Source organism: Erythrolamprus reginae, chromosome 3, assembly GCF_031021105.1.
Source record: "Erythrolamprus reginae isolate rEryReg1 chromosome 3, rEryReg1.hap1, whole genome shotgun sequence".
Lineage (NCBI taxonomy): Eukaryota > Metazoa > Chordata > Lepidosauria > Squamata > Dipsadidae > Erythrolamprus > Erythrolamprus reginae.
Window position 1 is genome coordinate 57,075,049 of NC_091952.1, and position 25,037 is coordinate 57,100,085.

The 25,037-nt window shown below is 39.6% G+C and overlaps 1 protein-coding gene and 2 non-coding genes across 15 annotated transcripts in view; 2 read left to right on the plus strand and 1 right to left on the minus strand.

Annotated features, from left to right (window-relative positions):
• The first annotated feature begins 19,000 nt into the window (after nt 1-19,000).
• Nucleotides 19,001-19,073, plus strand: TRNAK-UUU (transfer RNA lysine (anticodon UUU)). Its single transcript has one exon. It is a non-coding gene; the product is annotated as a tRNA-Lys (tRNA).
• A 279-nt stretch (nt 19,074-19,352) lies between these two features.
• Nucleotides 19,353-19,425, minus strand: TRNAK-UUU (transfer RNA lysine (anticodon UUU)). Its single transcript has one exon. It is a non-coding gene; the product is annotated as a tRNA-Lys (tRNA).
• A 1,443-nt stretch (nt 19,426-20,868) lies between these two features.
• Nucleotides 20,869-25,037, plus strand: part of MDM4 (MDM4 regulator of p53) — a 33,464-nt gene continuing 29,295 nt past the window's right edge. For 4 of the 13 annotated variants that reach the window (XM_070745453.1, XM_070745455.1, XM_070745458.1 and 1 more), the window contains exon 1: nt 20,970-21,180. The gene's annotated coding sequence lies outside the window, so the exon portion shown is untranslated. Of the gene's footprint in view, nt 21,182-25,037 lie in introns of all 13 variants that reach the window. The other 9 variants (XR_011558552.1, XR_011558551.1, XR_011558554.1 and 6 more) reach the window with 4 other exon arrangements.

The window sequence follows — 25,037 nt, forward strand, 5'->3', positions numbered from 1 at the left end:
TGCAAATGGAATAGTTGCGCTAATGAAATATTCAATGAGAATATTACATTCATTCAGATCTAGGATGTGTTATTTGTGTTATCTAGGATGTGTTATGTATTCCCTTTTTTTTTTTGAGCAATATATATATATATATATACTTTCATTAAGAATGATTATCCAATCCTGTATAAAAGGATACATTTCAAGCATATGATGTAGGTGGCTACTCCTAAAACTACTCATGCCATAGTATGTCAGTTTGTTTTCCAAATTTATTTATTTATTTATTTATTAGATTTGTATGTTGCCCTTCTCCGAAAACTCCGGGCGGCTCACAGGATACAGTGTAAAAACAAAGCGTATACAGTAAAACAAATCTAATACATTAAAAAACTATATGGGATAATTATATCCTGTGCTCCTGTTTATTGCTTACTGTTTACTGCCTTCACTTGAACTAGAAGAGAAGCAACCAGAAGTTGTGTAAATGTTATGATTACTTCTGGTAGTATTTGTACATGGGGTAATCTCTACCAAAAGAAAAGCTGTTCACTGAGGAAATACAACTTCTCAATGAGACATGCTTTAGGGTATGTCTAATAGGAACTTTATTTTTTTTAAAGACGGCCAAATCCAACTCATCTGGAAGACATTGGTGATAGGTATGTAAAAGAATGAATCATAGTTTATTATTTGCATTGCTTTACTTGGTGAAAGGTCTGTATATTCAGCATGCCGGCTTTTGCAGGTACAGACATACAAAAAGAGTACCTGGATATTAAAATACCACAGAATCAAGTGGTCAACTGTAGCTTATTATTTTAAAAGGTTGTATCATTTTAATCTTTCTCCTGTGCTTCTTGAAAAGAATAAGGCCAGAACACGTCTACTACTTCCAGGCAGAGCAACTATAATCCTGGCAGGTTCTGGAGAAAAAAAATTATCTTCTGTCTGATCTTTTACCAAGCATTCATTTACATTAAGGGTGCGGAACTATGTCTCTTTTATGACTTGTGGACTTCAACTCCACAATGCTAATTCAGGAATTCTGGGAGTTGAAGGCCATAAATCATAAAAGACACAAAGTTCCCCACTTCTGATTTACATGAATGAGTAACTGAATTGAAGGAAGCATGAGCCTTGGTGGAAAATAAAGACATCATTAATCTTGTGTAAATAATGATAATATAGGACAGTGATGGCAGTAATGTTTTAGTTTTAGATAATGTTCGACTTCTTTTTGTCACTTTGTATCTACAGTATTTATACTGTATTTTTATTATTGTTGTAAGCCGCCCTGAGTCCTTCGGGATGGGGCGGCATAGTAGTCAAATAGGTAGGTAGGTAGGTAGGTAGGTAGGTGGGTAGGTAGGTAGGTAGATAGATGATAGAGATAGATAGATAGATAGATAGATAGATAGATAGATAGATAGATAGATAGATAGATAGATAGATAGATAGATAGATAGATAGATGATAGAGATAGATAGATAGATGGATGGATGGATGGATGGATGGATGGATGGATGGATATAGATAGATAGATAGATAGATAGATAGATAGATAGATAGATAGATAGATAGATAGATGATAGAGATAGATAGATAGATGAATGGATGGATGGATGGATGGATAGATAGATAGATAGATAGATAGATAGATAGATAGATAGATAGATTGATAGATAGATGATAGAGGTAGATAGATAGATAGATAGATAGATAGAGAGAGAGAGAGAGAGAGAGAGAAATAGACAAACAGACAGACAGATTGTCACGCTGAATATTGCCAGCCCCAGAGACATTTAGTAATTAAAGAGTTAACTTTGTGTGCCTTACTAAGATCCTCCTATTATGATGTAACATCCTGCCAAATCTAACATCACTTCCTTCTTCTTCATCCTAAAACTCCATTCTCTTTTCTATCCTCCATTATGTAAGACGTATTTGTTATGTTGTCCACCGAGACATGTTTTATTTTCTACTTTTATAATAAAAGAAATCTTGTTTTGAACAAATGACTAAAAGCTTCTATCTATCGCCTCCAATTAAGGTTCTAACGGACTTTAATCATGAACAAACGCGACACAGATAAACAAACAAACCCCTATGGCACGCATAGCACAGGTGGCACAGGAAGCCATATCGGAGGGCACGGGAGGCATTGCTCTATGTCATCTCCAAGTGGCCAGCAGGTTTTCAGCCTTGGGAAGGCCATTTTGCCCTCCAGAGGCTTCAGGGAAGCTTCCAGAAGACACCAAAGTGAGAAAAAAGAGCCAAATGGGCAACCCGAACAATGCCATACTATACTCTTGGGTTGAAAAGGCAACATATTCAACTTCATTAGCTTAATAAGCTAATGCTTAGAATTAATTAATCTAATATTTTTGCACTGCATTGTTTCAATTTTATAAAAAATATTAGAAAAGCTGGATTGGATTAAATGACAATGTACCACCCATATGCAAGGCAGGAGTCAGCCTTGGAGACCATCCTTTTCTTTGGATTTGATTTGATTTATTATTAGAGTTGGAAGGGACCTTGCAGGTCATCAAGTCCAACCTCCTGCTCAAGCAGGAAACCCTACACCACCCCAACCAGATGGCAGTCCAATTTTCTTTTGAATGTGTCAAGTGATGGGGTGTTCACAACCTCTGCTGGCAGGCTGTTCCACTGGTTGATTGTTCTCACTGTTAGAAAGTTCTTCCTTATTTCCAGGTTGAATCTCTCCTTGGTCAGTTTCCATCCGTTGCTCCTGGTCTGGCCCTCTGGTACACTGGAAAATAGTGTGACCCACTCCTCTCTGTGGCAACCCCTCAAATATCTGTATGCTGTTACCATGTCCCCGCTGGCCCTCCTTTTTGTTAAACTATCCATGCCCAGTTCCAGCAACCTCTCTTAGTATGTCTTGGTTTCCAGTTCCTTTATCATTTTAGTTGCTCTTTTCTGTACTTTCTCTAGAGTTTCAATGTTCTTTTTGTAGTGGGGTGACCAAAATTGAATGCAGTACACTAGGTGTAGTCTGACTAGGGTTCTTCAGGGCTGCCACAGTGTTGTGGGAAACTGGGAGGGGGGAATTATATGGAGTTGTGGGGATATCTAGCCATAACATTCCTTACTTTGAGAGCCAAGGACATTCGGCCTGCACCTGGAGTGGCGTCACTGGGAGGCATCTCTGGTTGGGAACGGTGCATTGATTGGACCATGTGATAGACATGTGGGTGCAGGAGAAGGGACTTGGGTTTCTTTTGGATGGGGACAACCTGGGAGCTTTCAGATTCAGTTTTTCCCAGATATGCCAATATGACATCCCTAATAAAATGGAACTTTGAGGAACTTCTAACCTTTGAGTTTTCTTGCGTTGGGGGTGTTACTTGGAACCCAGACAAGTATCCTCATGCTCATAACCTCAGCAGTTGATTTAAAGAAGCCTCCAAGTGGAAAAACTATATAGAAAACACAACTACTAAAATAACTTAAAGATTGTCTTATCTGCCATGAATTTGTATTTTCTCCCATTAAGCAAAGCCATGCTAGGGACCATGGCTATATGTATTGTGGCCGTGAATTCAACATTGACCTTTTGTACATAAAATATTTTCATTTGTTCTAATTCATTCATCATTCATATCTTGAATATTTGACTCCATATTCTAGTATTTTCTGTTTTGTAAAGTTAAATACAAAACAGAACAAATGAAGAGGGATTATGAATTGGTTTAAATGATTTTAGGATTTTTAGGGTTTTCAATTATATTAATTGGATTAGATGTACCACTATGTTTTTTATATATGTTGTGTGCCATCCCAAGTCCAATTAATAAATAATAAATAAATACAATGTTTTTAGAGGATACATTCTTAGCATCTCCTGCAACATTTCTCATCTCTTACAATAACAATTTTAAAAATTCTTGGTATCATAACGCCACCTGAAAAGTTTGCCAAAGTCAACTCTTTTGTGCCAGTTGCAACTCCTAATGCTAAGCGAATGTAAGCTTTACTGCTGGATCACTTTATTACTTCTCAGAATTCATTTCTGCACAGCTCTCATTTTCTATGCAGAAGTTTTGGTCCAAATCAGCCACGCATGACAATTTGCACTGCAGAAACAGTCAGCTGCACCTCTCAGGCAAAGACACAGAGGGGCCCAGCTTTGCACAGGATCAGACATCCAACTGCACTGTAATGGCAGTCACAGCCAAATCCTGATTATTCCTCAGTGTATAAGCATCAGAATAATTGGCATTTCTTTCTAGGTGGATACAATATGCTTCACCTGCTAAGAACTTTGAAAATCTCTATTAGGAGCCAAAAGAGACAAGTATACAGTACTGTATTTGCATACTTACGGTATAAATCTAATATAGCACATTCATACAATTTACACGAGTAGTTGAGGCTGCAGAAATATATCCTAAGCATTAAAAACAAAGGAACGGGTCTTCAAACTTAATTATCAAGTCAAATGCTTTTAATTAACTAAAATTTATTGCATATCTAAAACATTAAGTAATTGCTTCTGGCCTTATGGCTGTAATAAACAATTCGTTATGTAATTAATTTTTATGCTTGATATTGCTCTCATCCCCAACTGTCTTTTCACAGTCCAGATTTTTGCACATTGGCCATTTCACCTAAGCAAATTATCTCCAGTCCATCTAACACAATTGTCCTCACCAAGCAGTCTTATAATGACTTGCAGCTGTTTTGTCAAGAGTTCTTGGACAAGCTGGGGAGAAAGTGATTAACCTCCTCCCCTGTACCTATGGAACAGATCACTAGAACAAATGGCACTTGCATTCTCCATCATCCCTTGCCAGATAAGGAAAGCCTAACATTTTAGCTTAACTCTGTAGCTGATGAGCAAAAGGAAAAAAAAATACAACTACAAAATTATGCCTTGTTGAGCCGATAAACAGCTGCTTTTGACAAAACAAATTTAATGGCCTTTCAAATGTTTGACTCTACATCTGCCATAATCCGGGATCATTTCCTACGTTGCCTAAAGCTGATGGGTATTTCACATGGGGGAACTGAAACATCTTCCCCTGGGCATGTTTAATTTATATATGGTATGCTTGTGTGTATGCCTGTTAGTATATGGGGTCTTTTTTAAATCTTTAATATTTTAAATTGTCAGATTATTTATGATTTGTTTCCACGTGTTGTGAGCCGCCCCGAGTCTTCGGAGAGGGGCGGCATACAAATCTAAGTAATAAATAAATAAATAAATAAAATCTAAATATTCTGGACAGCATCATGTTGGAGGAAGTTGTGCTATAGCTGTTTTTTGTTTTTCCATACACAAAGCACAAAAGCTCTTCTTTGAGTTAGTTCTAAGTCGAAGCAGCTGGTATTTAAAGTAAAGTTCTGTCTCTCTTGACTATATCAGCACAAAACTAATATATCACCTCTTTTGCAAGGTGTCTCTTCCCTTTATCTCAGTATAAAAGAAAGCAAAGGGATCCCTCTTTTTAGGTGTAACCTTGTTCAAACAGTGCCTCCAGCTTCTGTCCAACAATAGAATCATTCATTCATAATATTTTTGACTCCACCTCTGTTCAGGGATTCCTACTGAATACACCAAAGTGCTGCAGTACAATACTGCCTAGTACAGCATTATTTATCCATTTAAACACTCGCATCAACAGAAATCCTTCTCCAAGGGCAGAACCCAGGCTATTATTCTAATACTCTGCATACAAAAATTCTTCTTTGGATATTTCTAGAGTAGGCAGCCCCAAGCAACTATTCATTAATATATCTGCCACTAGTTATGCCTTTAAGGTTTAAAAAGCAGACCGACTAGCAAGCTTTTGGAATCAACTCAACACTGGTAGCAATGACCTTCCAGACTTCTGCCTTTTCCAGCCCTTTCTGCAGGAGCCCCCAAACTGAAATTTTTGGCTCGCAAAGCAACTGCTATCTTACATGCAACGAACAGACAATGTATGAAACGGAGTAGCCGACAAGCCTATCATGTTGATTGCCTGCTGTAAACCTTAAATGTTCTTTACCCAAAAAGAAGATAAACCTTAAATTAAAACAGCCCCCTCTACTCCTCATAAGAATCATTAAGCAGAAACATCAAATTATACATTTCTACAGACATTTCGTGCAATGCCAGATTTCCCTCGTTGAGAACTTGGGTGTTGCCAGATGCAGCTGAAATCAATCCTTAAGATTCCCCTCCCTCTGGCAAAGGGGCTGTACGTGTGTGGATAGCTATGTGGGAAGGGGCATCCTTGCATAGCTATCTCCCAAGATGGAAACTCCAGGGTAAAATAGATTCCTATTAAACAAATGGTTAAATGACATCCATTGCCTCTAAAATAAGACAATCGTTTTATTCAATTGATATCCCACCTGTGTAAATGAACCAGTAAATGTAAACTGTGTAAATGAACAGAAGCACACACACATATAGACCCCTTCCTCTCTCCAGCAGAAATAGCAAAAAAAAAAAAGAGGGGGGAGGGAGGAGGAAATCAGGATGCAGATGGGAGAGAGAAAAGGAAAGAACAGATCTGGGTGGAAATAAACTAGAGAAATTGATAAGAAAAGAGAGGAGAGAAAAGCGAAAGAGAATCCCTGTTTAAAAATGACCAAAAGGGCAAATGATATAGCCACACACCAAGTCCTAGTTTAGCCACACACCAAGCCCTAGTTTGAGAAGGCTAATTTTCAAAGGCATCATCAGCAAATCTTCACCATCTGCACTTCTTCCCAGTTAGTAGATTTACCTAAATGACAGGTGTTTAATGGGGGTGGGGGAGGAAGGGAAATCATCTTCCCATTTGAAAGAGCTACTTTATCTTGATTGCAAAAATCCAGAGGACCATTAGATTAGGGGGTCCCCAATCCCCGGTCCATGGACCGACACTGGTCCACAGCATGCCAGCAATTGGACCACACAAATAAGCGAAGCCCCATCTGTGGGATGCAGAACCACGCCCCCTTTGGTGCACGGAAAGACCCTTCTCCACGGCACCGGTCCCCAATCCCCGGTCTATAGACCAACACTGGTCCACAGCATGTCAGCAACTGGACCACACAAACAAACGAAGCCCTATCTGCAGGATGCAGGCAGTATGCAAAAACACACTCCCTCCGGTCCACAGAAAGACCCTTCTCCACTGCACTGGTTCTTGGGAGAGGGCAAAAGGTTGGGGAGCCACTGCACTAGATGACAGCATAGCAATTGGTAAATAGGGCATTCTTTGTATACCCAACAGTCGTGTACATATTCTGACCAGTGCAGATGAAATTGGTTGAAGACACAGAGAGGATCAGATTGGAGAAAGGTTGCTGTGAAGTTTGCTAGTAGCTATGGTGGATTTTAAATTCCCTGCTGCTCTAAGCCAAACGCCTGCTACTTTTCCCTTGCAATAAATGGAACCGTTCAGCCTGACCCAGTCATGTTATGCCTTTTGTTTGCTAGGAATCCATGGCAATGTAGCCAATGAGCCCTTACCGGCACAGCTCTGCCAGCTGGGGAGGGGCAGTCTTCTTCCATTGCCAGGCAGATTTCACTGCAGATAAAGCTTTTCTAGTTGGCCTTGAATAATAAAGGGACTGGCCTCTTCTAAAGATTGCTGGAAATCAATGCCAAAACTTACCAGACCTCTTCCTTCTTCCCATGTCATTGACACCAATTAGCCTGTTCAGAGGAATCCTAGAATTGTCTTTGTTTTAATACTATTTATGTTTTTATTTACATTGCTTTCTATTTTGACTTTGGGAATAATAAATACGCTTAAAGAAAAGATAGTGTAAAGCTTAGGAAGTAGGTAAGCATTGTAATGTATAACCAGAATTATATATAATTGTTGGCTTTTAAGCCAATAGGGGAAATATTAAAACCCTAAAGCAACTGTTTGTGCTAAGGTGGATCACACACCTTCTCAGTAGCCACACTAAAATGAAGAAGAAGTGTAAGACATCTTTGGAACTGCTTCAATGTTATAATGTAATGACATAATGCAGTACTGGAATACAAGGCTACTAAGACCACAGTGAAGAAGAGAAGATACAGAAATAGTTGTGAAGGACATAATGTCCATGGATTTAAATCAAGGTTGCCATTTTTATCCTCATCTACTTGTTAAACACATAGCCTTACACTTACAGACCTCACCAAATCCAGTCTCATGTTCCTGTTATTATTTATTTTAATTTTTACAAAGCTGGGCTGGACAGCACAAAGAAAATGAGTTACAAGCAACCTGTATCTGGCCCAAAAAGGCATATTTTTTAAACTAGGGTCAAAAGCTCCTGTTTTCCTTCTGCAAAGAAAATTAGACATCCCTCTGCAATTGAGGATTTTATCCTGCTGTCCATCATTTTAATTAATGATAAAATAAATCCCAATAAATTGCACTAGATATTTTAGCATAGATAGTCATAATGCAGATGTATAGAACTCCTGGAATAGTTATGAAAGAAGCTCTTTTAATCAGGAGTTTGGTGAGAAATTCCAATAATAATAATAATAATAATAATAATAATAATAATAATAATAATAATATATTAGATTTGTATGCCGCCCCTCTCCATAGACTCGGGGCAGCTTACAACAATGACAAAAACAATATACAGCATAACAAATCTAATAATTAAAAGAAAACATCTAAAAACCCATCATTTAAAAAACCATACAACACAAGCATACCATGCATAAAACTCTATAATCCTGGGAGTGATGTCTCAATTCCCCCTGCCTGGCGATATAGGTGGGTCTTAAGTAATTTACGAAAGACAAGGAGGGTGGGGGCAGTTCTAATCTCTGGGGGGAGTTGATTCCAGAGGGCAGGGGCCGCCACAGAGAAGGCTATTCCCTTGGAGCCCGCCAGATGACATTGTTTAGTTTAGTCTATGGGACCCGGAGAAGGCCAACTCTGTGGGACCTTATCGGCCGCTGGTATTCTGGTCCGATGGCATGTAGGGCTTTATAGTTTATTACCAACACTTTGAATTGTTACCGGAAACTGATCGGCAGCCAATGCAAGCCACGGAGTGTAGGAGAAACATTGGCAAACCTAGGTAACCCCACAATAGCTCTCGCGGCCGCATATGCTGTTACAATGCTGTGAACCAAATCCTAACCGTACACTCTCCTTCTAATTTAAGGAATTCATATTCATTCCTTTACGCTTCTATCTCTCTGATGCTCAATTATGGATGATGGGGGAAGTATAATATTTATTAATATTATTATTATTTATTGGATTTGTATGCCGCCCCTCTCCGGAGACTCGGGGCGGCTATATTGATTGTTTCCTCATTGCTTATTTGACCCCTATGACAATCAGTACAGTACTTCATGATTCTTAACAAATGTATCTTTTTTTCTTTTATGTACACTGAGAGCATATGCACCAAAGACAAGTTCCTTGTGTGTGCAACCACACTTGGCCAATAAAGAATTCCATTCCATTCTATTCTATTATGAGAATACCAGAACGCCAGCTGGAGAAGGCTACTTCAAATATTTGTTTAAAGGAAAGGGGGAGGGTGAATTGTATCAGGACTTACAGGCAGCCCTGAAAAGCTTTGGCAGAAGAGTTAATACGGCCATCCACGTTCAAAGTATTCGGTTTTTCACTCTTGCACCCCCTTTTATAATCTTAACTCCCTTCTTCATTCCCAGCCATGGGATAGGATGGGGTAGAAAGAAACACAACTCCGGAGGATCTTACTAAAGCACACCCTACTAAAACCATTAAAGGCAAAACAAAACATCTACCTCTGCAGCTTAGGTGAAGTTATTACAGGAACTGGGCAGGATCCGCCTCTCTAACCATTCAACATTACAACCTGCTCATCAAGGTTTGAAACGACTCTCCAAAGGTTGGGCGGCTGCAACAGTTCCCTCTCAGCAGCAAGGTCTGCCTTCCTTCCCCCAGTCCTTTTCCACAAAGGGAGTATGTTTAACTGCCAATCACTGGGTCATTTAATAATAATGTAATTTAAATTCAATTTTCAATCTCTGAATGTAACAGACTATGATGGAATTTGTGCTATTCGCAAGTTTGGAGATTCATTTATATTTGTTACCTTAGTATTTTTTTAAAAAAATGTTTCTTGTTAATTGGCTGTGCAGTAAATTGCATATAATTCTATCATTTATGTGGATTGTAGCTACTGATAACGCTTGTGCATAATTGGCGTTAGTTCCTTTGCAAGGTAGTTGTGTATGTGTGTGTGTGTGTGTGTGTGTGTGTACCCCCCCCCCCCCATAGCTGGTAAATATAAAAGAAATTGGCACAGATTTCTCTATTTCTGAAAGAGTGAGATCCAGCAGTTACCAAATCTATTGTGTCAGGATAGCAGGCAGTTCTTAGTTTGATCTAGTATCCTCTGCAGCTGGTCGATTCCTTACCTGATTTCCTGGATCCTCCCGCAGCAGTTTCCCCAAGGAGAGAATTCCTCTTGCCTTTCGTTTGCCACAACGCCCCTCTCGCCTTCCTCGCTTCGGTTCGGGGGGCGGGGGGGATAAATTCCGGGATAGCCCTCCCGATGAGCCGCTTTAATCCTCCAGCAGCTGGCATTAAAATCCAAAGCAGGAAACGAGGCGCTCCGGGAAAGTTAGCCGCCGCAGCTGCTGCTGCTGCCGCTGAATGAACCTCTACCAGGCTTTCAAAATGCGTCGTTTGAGTCGAGCGAACGAGGTGGGGGGGGGGGGGGGGGAAGGCGATGCAAAACGTACAGAGAGACAATAGAAGGGGAAAGAAAGGGAGGGAGGGACAGAAAGGAAACGCGCCCCCTGCCGGAGACCTCGCGCGTCGGCTGGATGAACTCGCCGTCGTCCGACAAAGTCAACTTGGGGCAGTTAATGGAATACTGAAAACCCAACCTGGTTTTCTGTCTTCTCCTCATTTATTTATTTATTTAATTTATTTATTTAACAAGATTTATATGCCGCCCAACTCCAGTGGATTCTGGGCGGCTTACAATTATAACAAGAATAAAAAAATAAATACAAAAAGGTACAATAATCCTTCCTTCCTTCCTTCCATCCTTCCTTCCTTCCTTCCTTCGAAACATAGAAACATAGAAGATTGATGGCAGAAAAAGACCTCATGGTCCATCTAGTCCAGTGTTTCCCAACCTTGGCAACTTGAAGATATCTGGACTTCAACTCCCAGAATTCCCCAGCCAGCATCTAGTCTGCCCTTATACTATTTCTTGTATTCCTTCCTTCCTTCCTTCCTTCCTTCCTTCCTTCCTTCCTTCATTCATTCATTCATTCATTCATTCATTCATTCATTCATCTATTTGGATTTATATGCTGCCCCTCTCGGAAGACTCAGGGCAGCTTGCAACATATAAACAGAACAGAATATAGCACTTAAATCCAATTGATTAAAATTAAACAATCTAAAATCCCCAGTTATGCTTAAAAAAAAAATCAGTCATACCCATTCAAACAACAAACATACAAACATTCCTCGGCTAGGGACTGAGATCTAATCACCCCAAGCCTGGGGACATAAATGAGTCTTAAGACTACTATGAATGTGGAAGAGGGTGGGGGGCGGTGCGAATCTCAGGGGAAAGCTGATTCCTGAGGGCCAGGGCCCCCACAGAGAAGACTCTTCCACTAGGCCCCACCAAGCGACATTGTCTAGTTGACTGTACCTGGAGAAGGCCGACTCTATGGGACCTAACCAGTCACTGGGATTCATATGGCAGGAGGTGGTCCCGCAAGTAATATGGCCCAATGCCATGTAGGTCATTACCAATACTTCGAATTGTGTCAAGAAACCAATCGGCAGCCTATGCAGTAAAAGTATAAAAACATAATGAAGTCATACATTCTTTTAATCATTCATGGTCCCAGGCGCGCCAGAAAAGCCAGATCTTAATAGCTTTCTGAAAGGCTGGTAGGGTAGGGATAGTGCGGATTTCTGGAAGCAGTTGGTTCCAAAACATCAGAGCCACTACAGAGAAGGCCCTTCCCTGTGGTTCTACCAACCAGCATTGTTTGGCGGATGGGACCCGGAGAAGGCCAACTCTGTGGGCCCTTATTGGCCAATGGGAAGTATGAGGTGACAGGTGGTCCCATAAATACACTGGTCCTAAGCCATGTAGGGTTCCTTAAGCCTTGCAGACCCAACCCCCCCCCCCCATCCCATTCTAGCCCTGAGGCAATGGAGATGGATTTTTTTAACAATCTGGGGCACCTCCTAAGGTTGCCGGACAAAAATCCTTTGCTTTATACCACCAGGAAAATTGTTTCAAACACTCACAAACGTGCAGCAAATTAAATGATAAAGTTGGCCTGTGACTTTTTTCTTCTTCTTCTTCTTCTTCTTCTTCTTCTTTGCAGTCCTCCATTCTTTTCTTTTGTGACATCTCTTTTTAAGCTTGTCCTATAACAAGAAAAGGCCTGCAGGATTTGGAGCAAAACCTGTATTATTTTGTGTAAAACACCTTGAGGGGAAAAAAAATACATGCTCAACTGTGCAAGGACATTGTAAACTTTTTATTTAAAAAAAAAGGAATAAAATAAATAATGCAATTTTATGCTGTAACTTTTATCAAGCACATGTCAATCCTTTTCTATTAACTGGCCAGTGCCAACTATCTTTGTGTTAGTTGGCAGCCTCTTTTGTATCATATGAAACCAGTTAGGCATCTAATTTTTGGATTCCAAAACAGTAAGATATTCTTAGTTTCCAGAGCACAACTTTTAATGGACATTATATTAGATCCAGATGTTGTCACATTAAGAATAGAATCCAATCAAATAAAATGAAATTATGGAAAGGCAGCTGTACTAGCTTACAAAGTGAGAAAAAGTGCTCTGATGCCTTTAAGGCTTAAAGTATCTATTGTGGAAACAATTTCATCAGATAATATTAGGATAAAGGGTATCAAAGACTAAATCAACATTATCCTTTTTCTGAAAAATCAATGTATGTTCATTCTTATTCCTACAACATCTTCATTCCTCTCTTAAATGATTTTTGGAAAAAATAAAGTACAGAGGATCTTTGAACATCCTACCTAATTAAAAGTTTTAAAGAAAGAAAAACAACAAATTTAATAATGCTACTTAGAATTTAGGGTGAGAAATAATAGGGGATGGGAAAGAGACCCCAAGGTAGGAAAAAGAAAGGGGAGAGGAACATTTTTTTAAAAAAAAGAAAATCTGATATTGTACCCCAAGGAATTGGAAGTGAAATGTTGCCTATTGAAAGTGAATGTTGCCTAAAGCGCCCTCAATCATGGCCATTTTAAGAATAAAATAATATAGTATAACAAAAAATAAATGTCAAGAACAAAGGAAGGATATCTTGACTGACTCCATACTCAGAAGTAATTCTCAAAGCATGAATTAGCACTAGAATTAGGATTAAGTGTATTAACTGTACACCTACAATGTCATTGTGAAAGCTTGTTGCAGGAATGCATTAATGTAATTGATATGGTGCATTGAGAAAAAGGATCCTCATGTGTTTAAAATCAAGTAGGAACAGTATTTAATCATTTGGCTTCTATGGCCACCTGAGATTGCCATCATTACTGCAAGTGATTGATGACCTGACTTTGATGGCTTTGCCTGAGTAATAATTAACTTTTGAGACCCCTCTGATGTTGTATTGAAAGGAATAGAGCATTGTTTTTTCATAGGTGTACATTCCATTAATCTGGAAAGAAAGGTTTATTTGAATTATTTCTCCCAATTACCAATTTAACTAGGTAATACTGTATATTCATTTAGTCTTCCTGAAAGCAAGAATAATTCAAATTCTTCTTTTCCAATTGACATATTATTCTAGAATGGTATTATCCTTTCTTGCAGTGTTTGAATATAGCTTGTATTTTCTCTCCTGGATTGAGAAATTTCATATAACTGAAAACACCTGAGAATAGAACAAGAAGCAATGGGTGGGAACTAATCAAGGAGAGAAGCAATTTAGAACTAAGAAGAATAATTAATCTGTGGAACAGCTTGCCTCCAGAAGTAGTGAATGCTCCAGCACTGGAAGTTTTTAAGATATTGGATAACCATTTGTCTGAAGTGGTGCAAAGTTTCTTGCCTAAGCAGGGGGTTAAACTAGAACAGGAGTAGGCGAAGTTGGCTCTTCTATGACATGTGGACTTCAACCCCCAGAATTCCTGAGCTACCATGATTGGCTCAGGAATTCTGGGAGTTGAAGTCCACAAATCATAGAAGAGCCAACTTTGCCTACCCCGGGACTAGAAGATCTCCAAGGTCCCTTCCAATTCTGTTATTCTATTTTAACTAAATAGAAATTTCCACTTAATAAAGCAATTATGTTTGGAAGAGTTAATGGAAAAAGGAAACCAAGGCATCAAATAACACAGTGGCTGGATACCATCAAAGCTGACACCAACCAAAGCATTAAAAAACTCAAAGAAGCAGTGAAAGATCAGAAGCTAAGGAGAGACCTGGTCCCTAGAAATTTGAAGTCAGACATGACTGAATGGATATCATCAGCATCGTTGTCATCAGCTAAACATTTCAGATAGAAATGAAGCTACTTAGAAGTGAAGCCCACCCATGAAATATCTAGACACAACAAGGATGACATTTAATAGACTTTGCAATTTTCTTTCTAGCAGTCTTTATGATGCATATACAGGAGAAAAACTAAATGCTATTTATTTATTTATATTTATATTTAATTCAAATTAAGTATAGTTAACATTTTTCTGAATCAGTATTTTTTTTCTTTCTGTCTCCTTAAAAATGCCAATTTAGTGCCAATTTAGTTAAAGTAGAGTAGAACAGAACAGAATAGAATAACAGAGTTGGAAGGGACCTTGGAGGTCTTCTAGTCCACCCCCATGCTTAGGCAGGAAACCCTACATTACTTCAGACAAATGGTTATCCAAAATCTTCTTCAAAACTTCCAATGTTGGAGCATTCCCAACTTCTGGAGGCAAGCTGTTCCATGGATTAATTTCTCTACTGTCAGGAAATTTATCCTTTGTTCTAAGTTGCTTCTCTGCTTGGAACTTTTATCCCAAGTTTTTGGGACCAACATGACTTCATGTTGTATATTTCAGATTATTTCAAAATTCTAAGAATTTGTCAACAGGTAAAATCTTAAAAATATACATTTAACTATCTTTACTGATAAGTAACCATAAACTGTCTTTAGTCACTTGGTTTCATAAAGGTGTTATGTTATTACTATATAGATTTTGATCACCTGGTCATTGGGACTTATGCAACCTAGATCTGATGGTAGCATTATATGTTTGCAATAACATTAATACATGTATTTATTTGAATTTATTGAAATTATGTACATTAATAATATTGAATTTTATTTCAACATATTTAAAGTTTCATTGTTTCCACTGCTCCCAAGTGGACAAAAATAAAATTACACCGGGGAGCAAATACAATACAATATCATTAACCAGGAATATACATACAGCACTTTATACTGTATTGTAGGTCACTGGAAGTCTGACTCATTCAATACATTCCACTTAGTAGTGAGTAAGCATCTACACTGTGGGAGTATTTGTTTACTCTAAAACCTATCTAAGTTGAATCATAATGAAATTGCCTTAGACTTGTAGTGAAATTGTAATTTCTACTTCATGTTTCAACAACTCCTTGCTTTCCTTAGTACTATTTTAATTGCTTTAAGAAATCCAGCAATTCTAAGAAAAACCTTTCAGTTTAAAAATTAAACAAAATCAGTCATGCTCTTTTCAGTTCAGAAAAAAATATAACAAACACACAAAAATACTAATGTAGCACCATGTAACATGCAATATTTGCAGTGTGAAATCTGGAAAGAAATTGTAGAGATTTTGCTTAAGAAACTGGCAATTACTGCATAACTTTGTTTTAAACTTTGCAGTTGTTCGCTTCTGTGTGTATTTGCACATAACTTGCATCTCTCTTATGTACCAGAAATACAATCCTAACCTGAAACTAAGAGAGGAAGCTACTGATGCGGATATGCAACCAATGGTTTCTATCTTGAGATTGATTTTGAACTCATAGCTAAATTAGTTGGGTATTTTGTAATGTTCTTATTTGTTTACCATGGTGATGATGAAATATTCTGAAACTCTCAAAAGGCTATACATTGGGATAATTTATTTATGCCAGTTTCCCCCCCATTAGTTTTCCTTATGATAAAACCAGGGTTTTATAACCAAGATAGTATATTTGCAGTATATTTTTGTATACTGCAAAAATAAGAGTTTATGTGCAAGAATAGATGCTTATAAAAATTGGCAACTTATGGTAAGGAAGAGATAGAGCAACAATTGGATTATAAAGTACTGACAAAATTTCATATCTCCGGGACCGCCTTCTGCCGCACGAATCCCAGCGACCGGTTAGGTCCCACAGAGTTGGCCTTCTCCGGGTCCCGTCAACTAAACAATGTCATTTGGCGAGGAACAGGGGAAGAGCCTTATCTGTGGTGGCCCCGGCCCTCTGAAACCAACTCCCCCCAGAGATCAGAATTGCCCCCACCCTCCTTGCCTTTTGTAAACTTCTCAAAGCCAACCTCTGCTGTCAGGCATGGGGGAATTGAAATCTCTTCCCCAGGCCTATATAATTTATGTATGGTGTGTTGTGTGCATGTTTTTTAAATTATGGATTTTTAACTTCGTATTATTAGATTTGTATTGTACATTGTTTCTATCACTGCTGTGAGCTGCCCCGAGTCTACGGAGAGGGGCGGCATACAAATTAAATAGATAGATAGATAGATAGATAGATAGATAGATAGATAGATAGATAGATAGATAGATAAATAAGATGTAATGCTTGCTAGCTACGGTAATTTTGAGAAATCAGTCATCAATTTTTTCAAGCAATCTAAAGGAGCAACATCAAAACTCAGGTTTGTTGGAAACTTGCTATCAGTACAGTAACCTACATTAGACAGAAAGGTTTGGGAGCCAAATTCAGGTTGGCAATTAAATGATACAATATGGCAAATACTGTACATCCATTGTTTCTGTTGGCTTTCTCTAGGTCCCATCAGCCACATGGGAGGGCCTTCTCTGTGGCAGCTCCGGCTCTATGGAATCAACTACGCCCAGAGACTCCTATCGCCCCCACTCTCCTAGCCTTCCAAAAGGCTATGAAAACATGGCTCTGCCAGTAGGCCTGGGGCCATTGAGCGAGACCAATCTAGCTCCAGCCCAGAAGAATGAACGTTTGCTGAATGATTGTTTTATTTTTGGGCTTTTTAACTGTCTTACACTGTTATCGTTTTATTATGTCTTTTTATCATAATTTATATTGTTATTATTATACTGTAATCTTTCCATTACTGTACGCTGCCCAGAGTCTGCAAGGAGTCTAATAAATTTATTTATTTCATTTAAGAGGGCTGTGAAAATATTTACTGACCCCTCGCATCCTGGACATAAACTGTTTCAATTCCTACCCTTAAAATCTAACTACTGAATGCTGCACACCAAGACAACTAGACACAAGGAAAACTTTTTCCCAAACGCCATCACTCTGCTAAACAAGTAATTCCCTCAACACTGTCAAACTACAGTATTTACTACGTCTGCACTACTATTACTACTGGTTTTTTCTCATCTTTCCTATCACCCATTTCCTCCCACAAATGACTGTATGACAGTAACTTGTTGCTTGTATCCAGTGATGGGGTCCTACGGGAACAGTCAGGCATGCAGTACCTGTAGAAAAATTTTGGTCAGGTACGCAGAACCAGTAGAAAAATTTTGATTTTTTTTTTCTTTTTTCCCTTCTGAACTCTGGGTATGTTTTTCCTATCACAGTAAATGAGGTTGAATGTGTATAATTTTAGAAGAGCTATGCGTGTGTGTTTGTACATACACATACAGTTTCTATAGTAGATAATGTATATTTTTGTGTGCCTGTGAGTAATATGTATTTACACATATGGCATACATAGAATTCAATCGTATATTTTAGATGTTCAGTAATACTAAATAGGGAAATTGTATCTCTTTGAGGTGAGGCCAGGCCAGGCACCCTAACCCAAACTCTTGATGTGAATGATGTCAAGTTGGCCACCTTTCAGCCAGTCACATGACTTTTAAGCCATCCCGGTCACATGTTTGTCAAGCCACTCCACCTGGTCACATGGCCTGCAAGCCACGCCCACAAAATAAGCCACGCCCACAGTGTGGTAGTAAAAAAATTGTAGCCCTTCACAGCTTGCATCCTTAAAATTTATATTAATAATTGTTTTCCGATGTAATCTGTTGATTGTATCAATAGGATTTTTATTAATATTGATTGTTTCCTGGTTGATTATTTGACCCCTATGACAATCATTAAGTGTTGTACCTCATGACTCTTGACAAATGTATCTTTTCTTTTATGTACACTGAGAGCATATGCACCCAAGACAAATTCCTTGTGTGTCCAAATCCAATCACACTTGGCCAATGAAGAATTCTATTCTATTCTAATTCTGATGCTCAAAAAACAAAGGGAACACGCAAATCCTAGACTCAAATGAATGAAATATTCTCATTGAATACTTTGTTCTGTACCAAGTTGAATGTGCACAACAGCATGTGAAATTGATTGTCAATCAGTGTTGCTTTCTAAGTGGACAGTTTGATTTCACAGAAGTTTGATTTACTTGGAGTTATATTGTGTGGCTTAAGTGTTCCCTTTATTTTTTTGAGCAGAGATATTTTAGTCTCTCACTTTGAAGGAATAAAGTAATAGGTGGCATGTGTTGCTTGAAGCAGGATTTAATAAATAAATAAAACAACAGGATCTTCAGAATACACACCTAAGACTCACACTGAGGTAACTGGTTTGACTCTTTCATTCTTTTTCAAAGCCTATCTGGTTTGTTATCTTTCCACATTATCTCTGAAAAATAAGAAATGGAAAAGGACACAGAAACGAAAGATTAGCACAGAAGTCGGCATAAAGTTCGAACTGTAATTTAAAAAAAAACCCGAGTACTCAACTTTATTTCCCTTTCTTTCTTTTTCAAATTGATAAAGGCCATTTGCCCGCGGGAACAACTTTCAGCAGAGTGCCCGGATAGCTCAGTCGGTAGAGCATCAGACTTTTAATCTGAGGGTCCAGGGTTCAAGTCCCTGTTCGGGCGAGATTGATTTTTAATAGAAAAAATCGCTTCCACAAAAATATTGCGCTAATCGATAACTCCACCGCTTCTTTCATAGGATAAAATTGGGAAAAGAACGAAAGACAATTCCGGTGTCTTTTTTTAAAAAAAATGCGTAGGAAATGAGGACTTTTAGTTTTAAATCCGTCTGTAGGCGGAGCGAATATCGGTGACATTAAATAGAGGAACCAAATGGAAATTTTAAAAGAACGTTCGGAATAATATTTTTTTTAAAAAAAAAATTGAAAAAAAAAATTGGATCGCCCGAACAGGGACTTGAACCCTGGACCCTCAGATTAAAAGTCTGATGCTCTACCGACTGAGCTATCCGGGCTCCATGCTGTGTAGCTGTGCAAAGATATAATATAAAAAAAACCCTGATTGGCTCGCAGCTCATTCACTTATTTACCAGGTTTGTAACGTCGATGCTGCTTTAAAAGCTACTACTCCATCCGTAATTTTGGAAAGAGAGATTGCTGGGTTTTTTTTTCTATCGCTGAGGTTTCCCTTACATTCAGCATTTCCCTTACATTTAATAAAATAAATGTTGCATTAGATCTAAAGGCATAAACACACGCATTTATATATCGCATCACTAGTCCTGCACATCTTGCTGGCGAGAAAGGAAGAGATTTGCGTGAACAACGTTGCAAATCCAGCAGAAAAAATAATTGTTTAGAAGAATAAGAAAAACCCATTTGGTTAGATATCAATATAGTATTTGCAAATTCATAGCATTTCTAAAGATTGAAAAAGTTACCCACAACCTGCATGCCTAAGTAAGGATAGGATAACCATTTAGTTTTTGGCTATATGCAGAGTTGTCTATTACAGGGATCTCCAACCGTAGTAACTTTAAGCTTCGTGGACTTCAACTCCCAGAATTCCCCAACCAGCAAAGCTAGTAAAGCAAAGCTGGCTGGGGAATTCTGGGGGTTGAAGTCCACGAGGCTTAAAGTTGCCAAGGTTTGAGATCCCTGGTCTACTAGAAGAATAGAATAGAATAGAATAGAATACTTTATTGGCCAAGTGTGATTGGACACACAAGGAATTTGTCTTGGGTGCATATGCTCTCAGTGTACATAAAAGAAAAAATACATTTGTCAAGAATCATGAGGTACAACACTTAATGATTGTCATAGGGGTCAAATAAGCCATCAGGAAACGTTCAACATTAATATAAATTGTAAGGAATTAAGCAACAAGTTACAGTCATACAGTCATAAGTGGGAGATGGGTGATAGCAGCTATGAGAAAAACTAGTAGTACTGTAATAGTAATGCAGCCTTAGTGAATAGTTTGACAGTGGTGAGGGAATTGTTTAGCAGAATTATGGCATTTGGGGGGAAATGTTATGTCTAGTTGTCTTGTTGTACAGTGCTCTGTAATGTCGTTTGAGGTTAGGATTGAAACAATTTGTGTCCAGGATGCGAGGGGTCAATAAATGTTTCACGGCCCTCTTTTTGTCTCGTGCAGTATACCACAATAGTATTTGTTTGCAAGGTGGGTGATACTGCCCTGCCCTGCACACATACACAAACAAACACAATAAGCTGAGGTAGGTTTCAGTCTTTTATTATGAGGAAGGGGGAAAAAAGAACTTCGGAGGGCTTTGTTCAAGGCTGTACTTCTCAAAAATGTATATTTTAAGCAAGGATTCGTTCTCGACTCCTCATTTCTTTAGTTTGCGTGTCCTTTGAAAAGAGGAAGCACTTCCGCTCCTGAAAGCCTGACTCCCCAGGAAGTTTCTCTTAACTCGTTGGCGCCTCTGCTGCGCAGAGCGGACGGAGAAGGTGGTGCGCGCGCTCTCTTCCTATCTCGCTCTCTCTCTCTCCCTCCCTCGCACACACATAAAGAGCGGCCATTTTCCGGAAGTTTGAGGCGGCTGTTCCGTTAATGGCGTTCCCCCAGCTCTCTATGATCTGGGCGGAAGAACGTGGGGCTCCATATTGCCGCGGAGGCGAAGGGGTGGCTTTTCCTTCTTTTCCCCTCCCGAAATAAAATGGAGGCGACGAGATCGGCGTAACGTTTTCGGTCCTCCTCCGAAACATTTCTTTCTGGGGGGAGGGCAGCCTTGAGGATCTCTACCGTGAGTGCATCTTGATATACGATATATTTTGCAGCCGCTTAGACTGCCAACACGGCGGGACAGAGGCAGAAAGTGGTGAAAGGAGAGTACGGGGGTTTCTAGGGAAGTTGCTTAAAAGTGGAAGGAGTAAAGAATTGGGTGTGCAAGAGAAAGAATACGGAAGAAAAAAGGGAGAGCATTACTGTTCTTAGCCCACTTCCCAACTTAAGGATTGATTAACGGCCACTGGACTGGCAGGGCAACGTGGTCTGTGTTGTGAATAGTATCACAGGTAGAGAATCAAAGGTAGACGTGGCATATACTATAATTGCATGTGAAGGCTAAAAAATACTCCCTATTTTTATATCCTCATTCGATATCCTTCTGCCCTCCAAGTAACCGAAGGTCCTATAACTCTTACCCACTCCTGTGCCTTGTCAATTTTTTCTGCAGGTCAGGTAGTGCAAAGTAAGGCAAGCTAATGCTTTAGATTAGATTGCAGAAAGGTGTATGGGTGTATTATATTTTTATTTATTTTATTTTATTCAATTTCTATGCAGCCCAATTCCCTGGGGACTCTAAGCAGCTCACAACCAGAAAAATTAAAACATGCTATATAATACTAAGATATCTAAAAAAGCAATTTAAAGCCAACAATAACGAAAAACGCATCACAAAATAATGGAGATGAATGTTACAGAGGAATAAAGCTGCATAAAAGGCAGACATAACACTTGTAACAGTAGGCAGGCCTGCTAGGCCCAAACGATGGGGCAGTCCCATGTGAGTATCTTTTATCCCAAGTGCTACTAGTATGTACAATAGTGGCTATAATTGTGGAAACCTTTTGGGGAAAGTAGAATATTTTTGAGGTTTGATGGCTAATAACATAAAATTATATATCTTCTGTTCGGGTAACATGGGTTTTATGCCTTTTAACCTTTGGCTTTTTTTATGGAATTCTAGATTTTAGGCCAGATTCTTGCTGTCTGTGCCAAACAGTCCTTGCACTCAACTTCACATTGCATTGTGCCATTTCATCTTGTATACACCCAGATGATTTTCTCCTGTCACATAGGCACAGTCTCTTAATTCTTCTACCATCACTTGCTGTTGTGCACCTTTTCCCGCCTTTACCAATGTGGTTTTGTAGGGACTGAATCTCCTTATATCTCTTCAAAAACTTAGAAATGACACTTTTAGTTAAGTTTCCACCAATTTGTCTTCTAATTTCTTTATAGCTGTAGGTTTATTCACTTTATATTACTGTTTTACATTGCTTTCTGGGCAACCAGTGAACTCTTTGCTACCATTACTTTAATTATTACATTTTAAAAGCTCACTAAATGAAAGAACACCCCCCCTCCCCAACTAACTTTATAGCAATTACAAATGTCCTCTTCTCAAATTCCATACATGACATCAATAACTGAATCTTACTGTGATTTGATTGTCTCGTTGACAAAACAAGAGTCTGCGGAGAGGGGCGGCATACAAATCTGATTAAATTTAAACTTAAATTTAAGATGACATCTGATTGGTTCTCTAAACACTCATGCTCATTGACTACAATGGAATGAAGGAAAGCTACCTGATATCAACCTTAGCAAGTTGTGCTTCCTTTTTATGGTTATTTGCCTATAACGGCTCATAGAATACAGAAAATTGAACATTCTTGATTATATTATTTTCCCATTGTTATATAATTTTATGGTACTACTTCAAAAAAAGTGGTATTATCCATCAAACCTCAAAAATATACTTTCCCCAAAAGGTTTCCACAATTTTGGCCACTAAAATTTAGTTTCTCCATTAATTGTTAGCATAAAGACATTTTATAAAAGAGAAGAGACTTAAAATCTTATTGCAGCATGAAACTGGAAGGAGAGAACTTTAATTTATTGTAATTGGCATCCTTTATTCTCAGCAGATGGCAGTACAGTGAACCCTCGATCATCGCGAGGGTTCCGTTCCAGGACCCCAAGCGATGATCGATTTTTCGCGAAGTAGCGGTGCGGAAGTAAAAACACCATCTGCGCATGCGCAGATGGTGTTTTTACTTCCACCGCCGCCCGCCCTTTGCCCGCCCACCCCGTTGCTCGCTCCTGGGGTTTCCTGGGGAGCGGAGCCGGGGTGTCCCCAAGCGTGCGCGCGTTGCTGGGGCCGCTTCCCAGCTGGGGAGCGGCCCCAGCAACGCGCGCGCGCTTGGAGAAACCCCGGCTCCGCTCCCCAGCTGGGGAGCGGCCCCAGCAACGCGCGCGCGCTTGGAGAAACCCCGGCTCCGCTCCCCAGCTGGGGAGCGGCCCCAGCAACGCGCGCGCGCTTGGAGAAACCCCGGCTCCGCTCCCCAGCTGGGGAGCGGCCCCAGCAACGCGCGCGCGCTTGGAGAAACCCCGGCTCCGCTCCCCAGCTGGGGAGCGGCCCCAGCAACGCGCGCGCGCTTGGGGAAACCCCAGATCCGCTCCCCAGCTGGGGAGCGGCCCCAGCAACGCGCGCGCGCTTGGAGAAACCCCGGCTCCGCTCCCCAGCTGGGGAGCGGCCCCAGCAACGCGCGCGCGCTTGGGGAAACCCCAGCTCCGCTCCCCAGCTGGGCAGCGGAGCTGGGGTGTCCCCACGCGTGCCGCCCGCCCGCCCACGCCGTTGCTCGCGCCACCGCTGGGGTCTTACGGGGCAAGAGGGGGAAGACCCAGGGAAGCCGCCCAGCTTCCCAGCTGGGGAACTCCACCATCTACGCATGCGTGGCCATAGAAAAAAAGGCACACATGCGCAGATGGTGGAGTTTACTTCCGGGTTGAAAACTCGCGAAATAGCCCTTTCACGATGCTTGAGGACGCGAAACTCGAGGGTTCACTGTATTTAGTTCACCTTATCTGAGATCAGAAATTAAGCATGGTTGTGACTGATTAGTACTTTATTGTAGACAGGAGATTACAGACTCCTGTTTCTTTCTAGGCTAGTATCTTAGCCTATTCAGCAGGGAGGTCTCACTAGGTTTTCACTTTGTACTAAGATGCAGTTTGACTTACTATGGACTTACTATGATGTCTGAACTAGCCACTGTGTGAGCAATTGGAGCAATACTGAGAGGGGCAGCATACAAATCTAATTAATTAATTAATTAATTAATTAAAGGGTATCACTGGCAAGATCCCTACATTGTATTCTCTCCATATGTTAGATTAGTAACTGAAAAACCAAATGGTATCTCTTTTGACTATGGGCAAGGAAGTTGTTTACTGTTCACAGATTACAAATTTTATCTTGTGTATGCTTCACTGAAAAGGCTTCCTTTGGTAAAGTTTATTTTAATGTCTACTGTTGTAATAAGGGAAATACTGGTTTCTTTTTTTTTATTTAGAAAATATTTTAATTCAAAGTATGTAGGAAGGCAGTATTCCATAATTTTATTGTGGATGATAAACAGAATACTCGCATTATGCATTTAATACTATTATGCAGAAAGAGGTAGAGAAAGCTTTGCTTTACCACTAAATGTTCACAACAATAGGTTTACTGTACTGCTACTATTGTGTCTTAATTTGTGTTCCATATTTATAAAATACTGTGGTTTCTTAACTTGCCACTAAACAGCAAAAATCCTGTCAAACTTTAAGGTACAGCCTCACCCAAAATGTTAACACATTCAGTATGTGCATTCACTCATTTTGCCATAATGATAGCTCTAGCTCATGAATTACATTGGTTAGATTGGCATATTACTTTAAGTTCAACTAAATAAACTACATTGTTTAGTCTGTATGATATATGAAATGTCATTGGGTTCTGTTATTTGCTGTTGTTGACAAAACCTAAGTGGAATCTGGTTTGATGGGAGATCATTAGAAAAATCTGTAGTTTAAAATAGAAAGTTGAAAAAA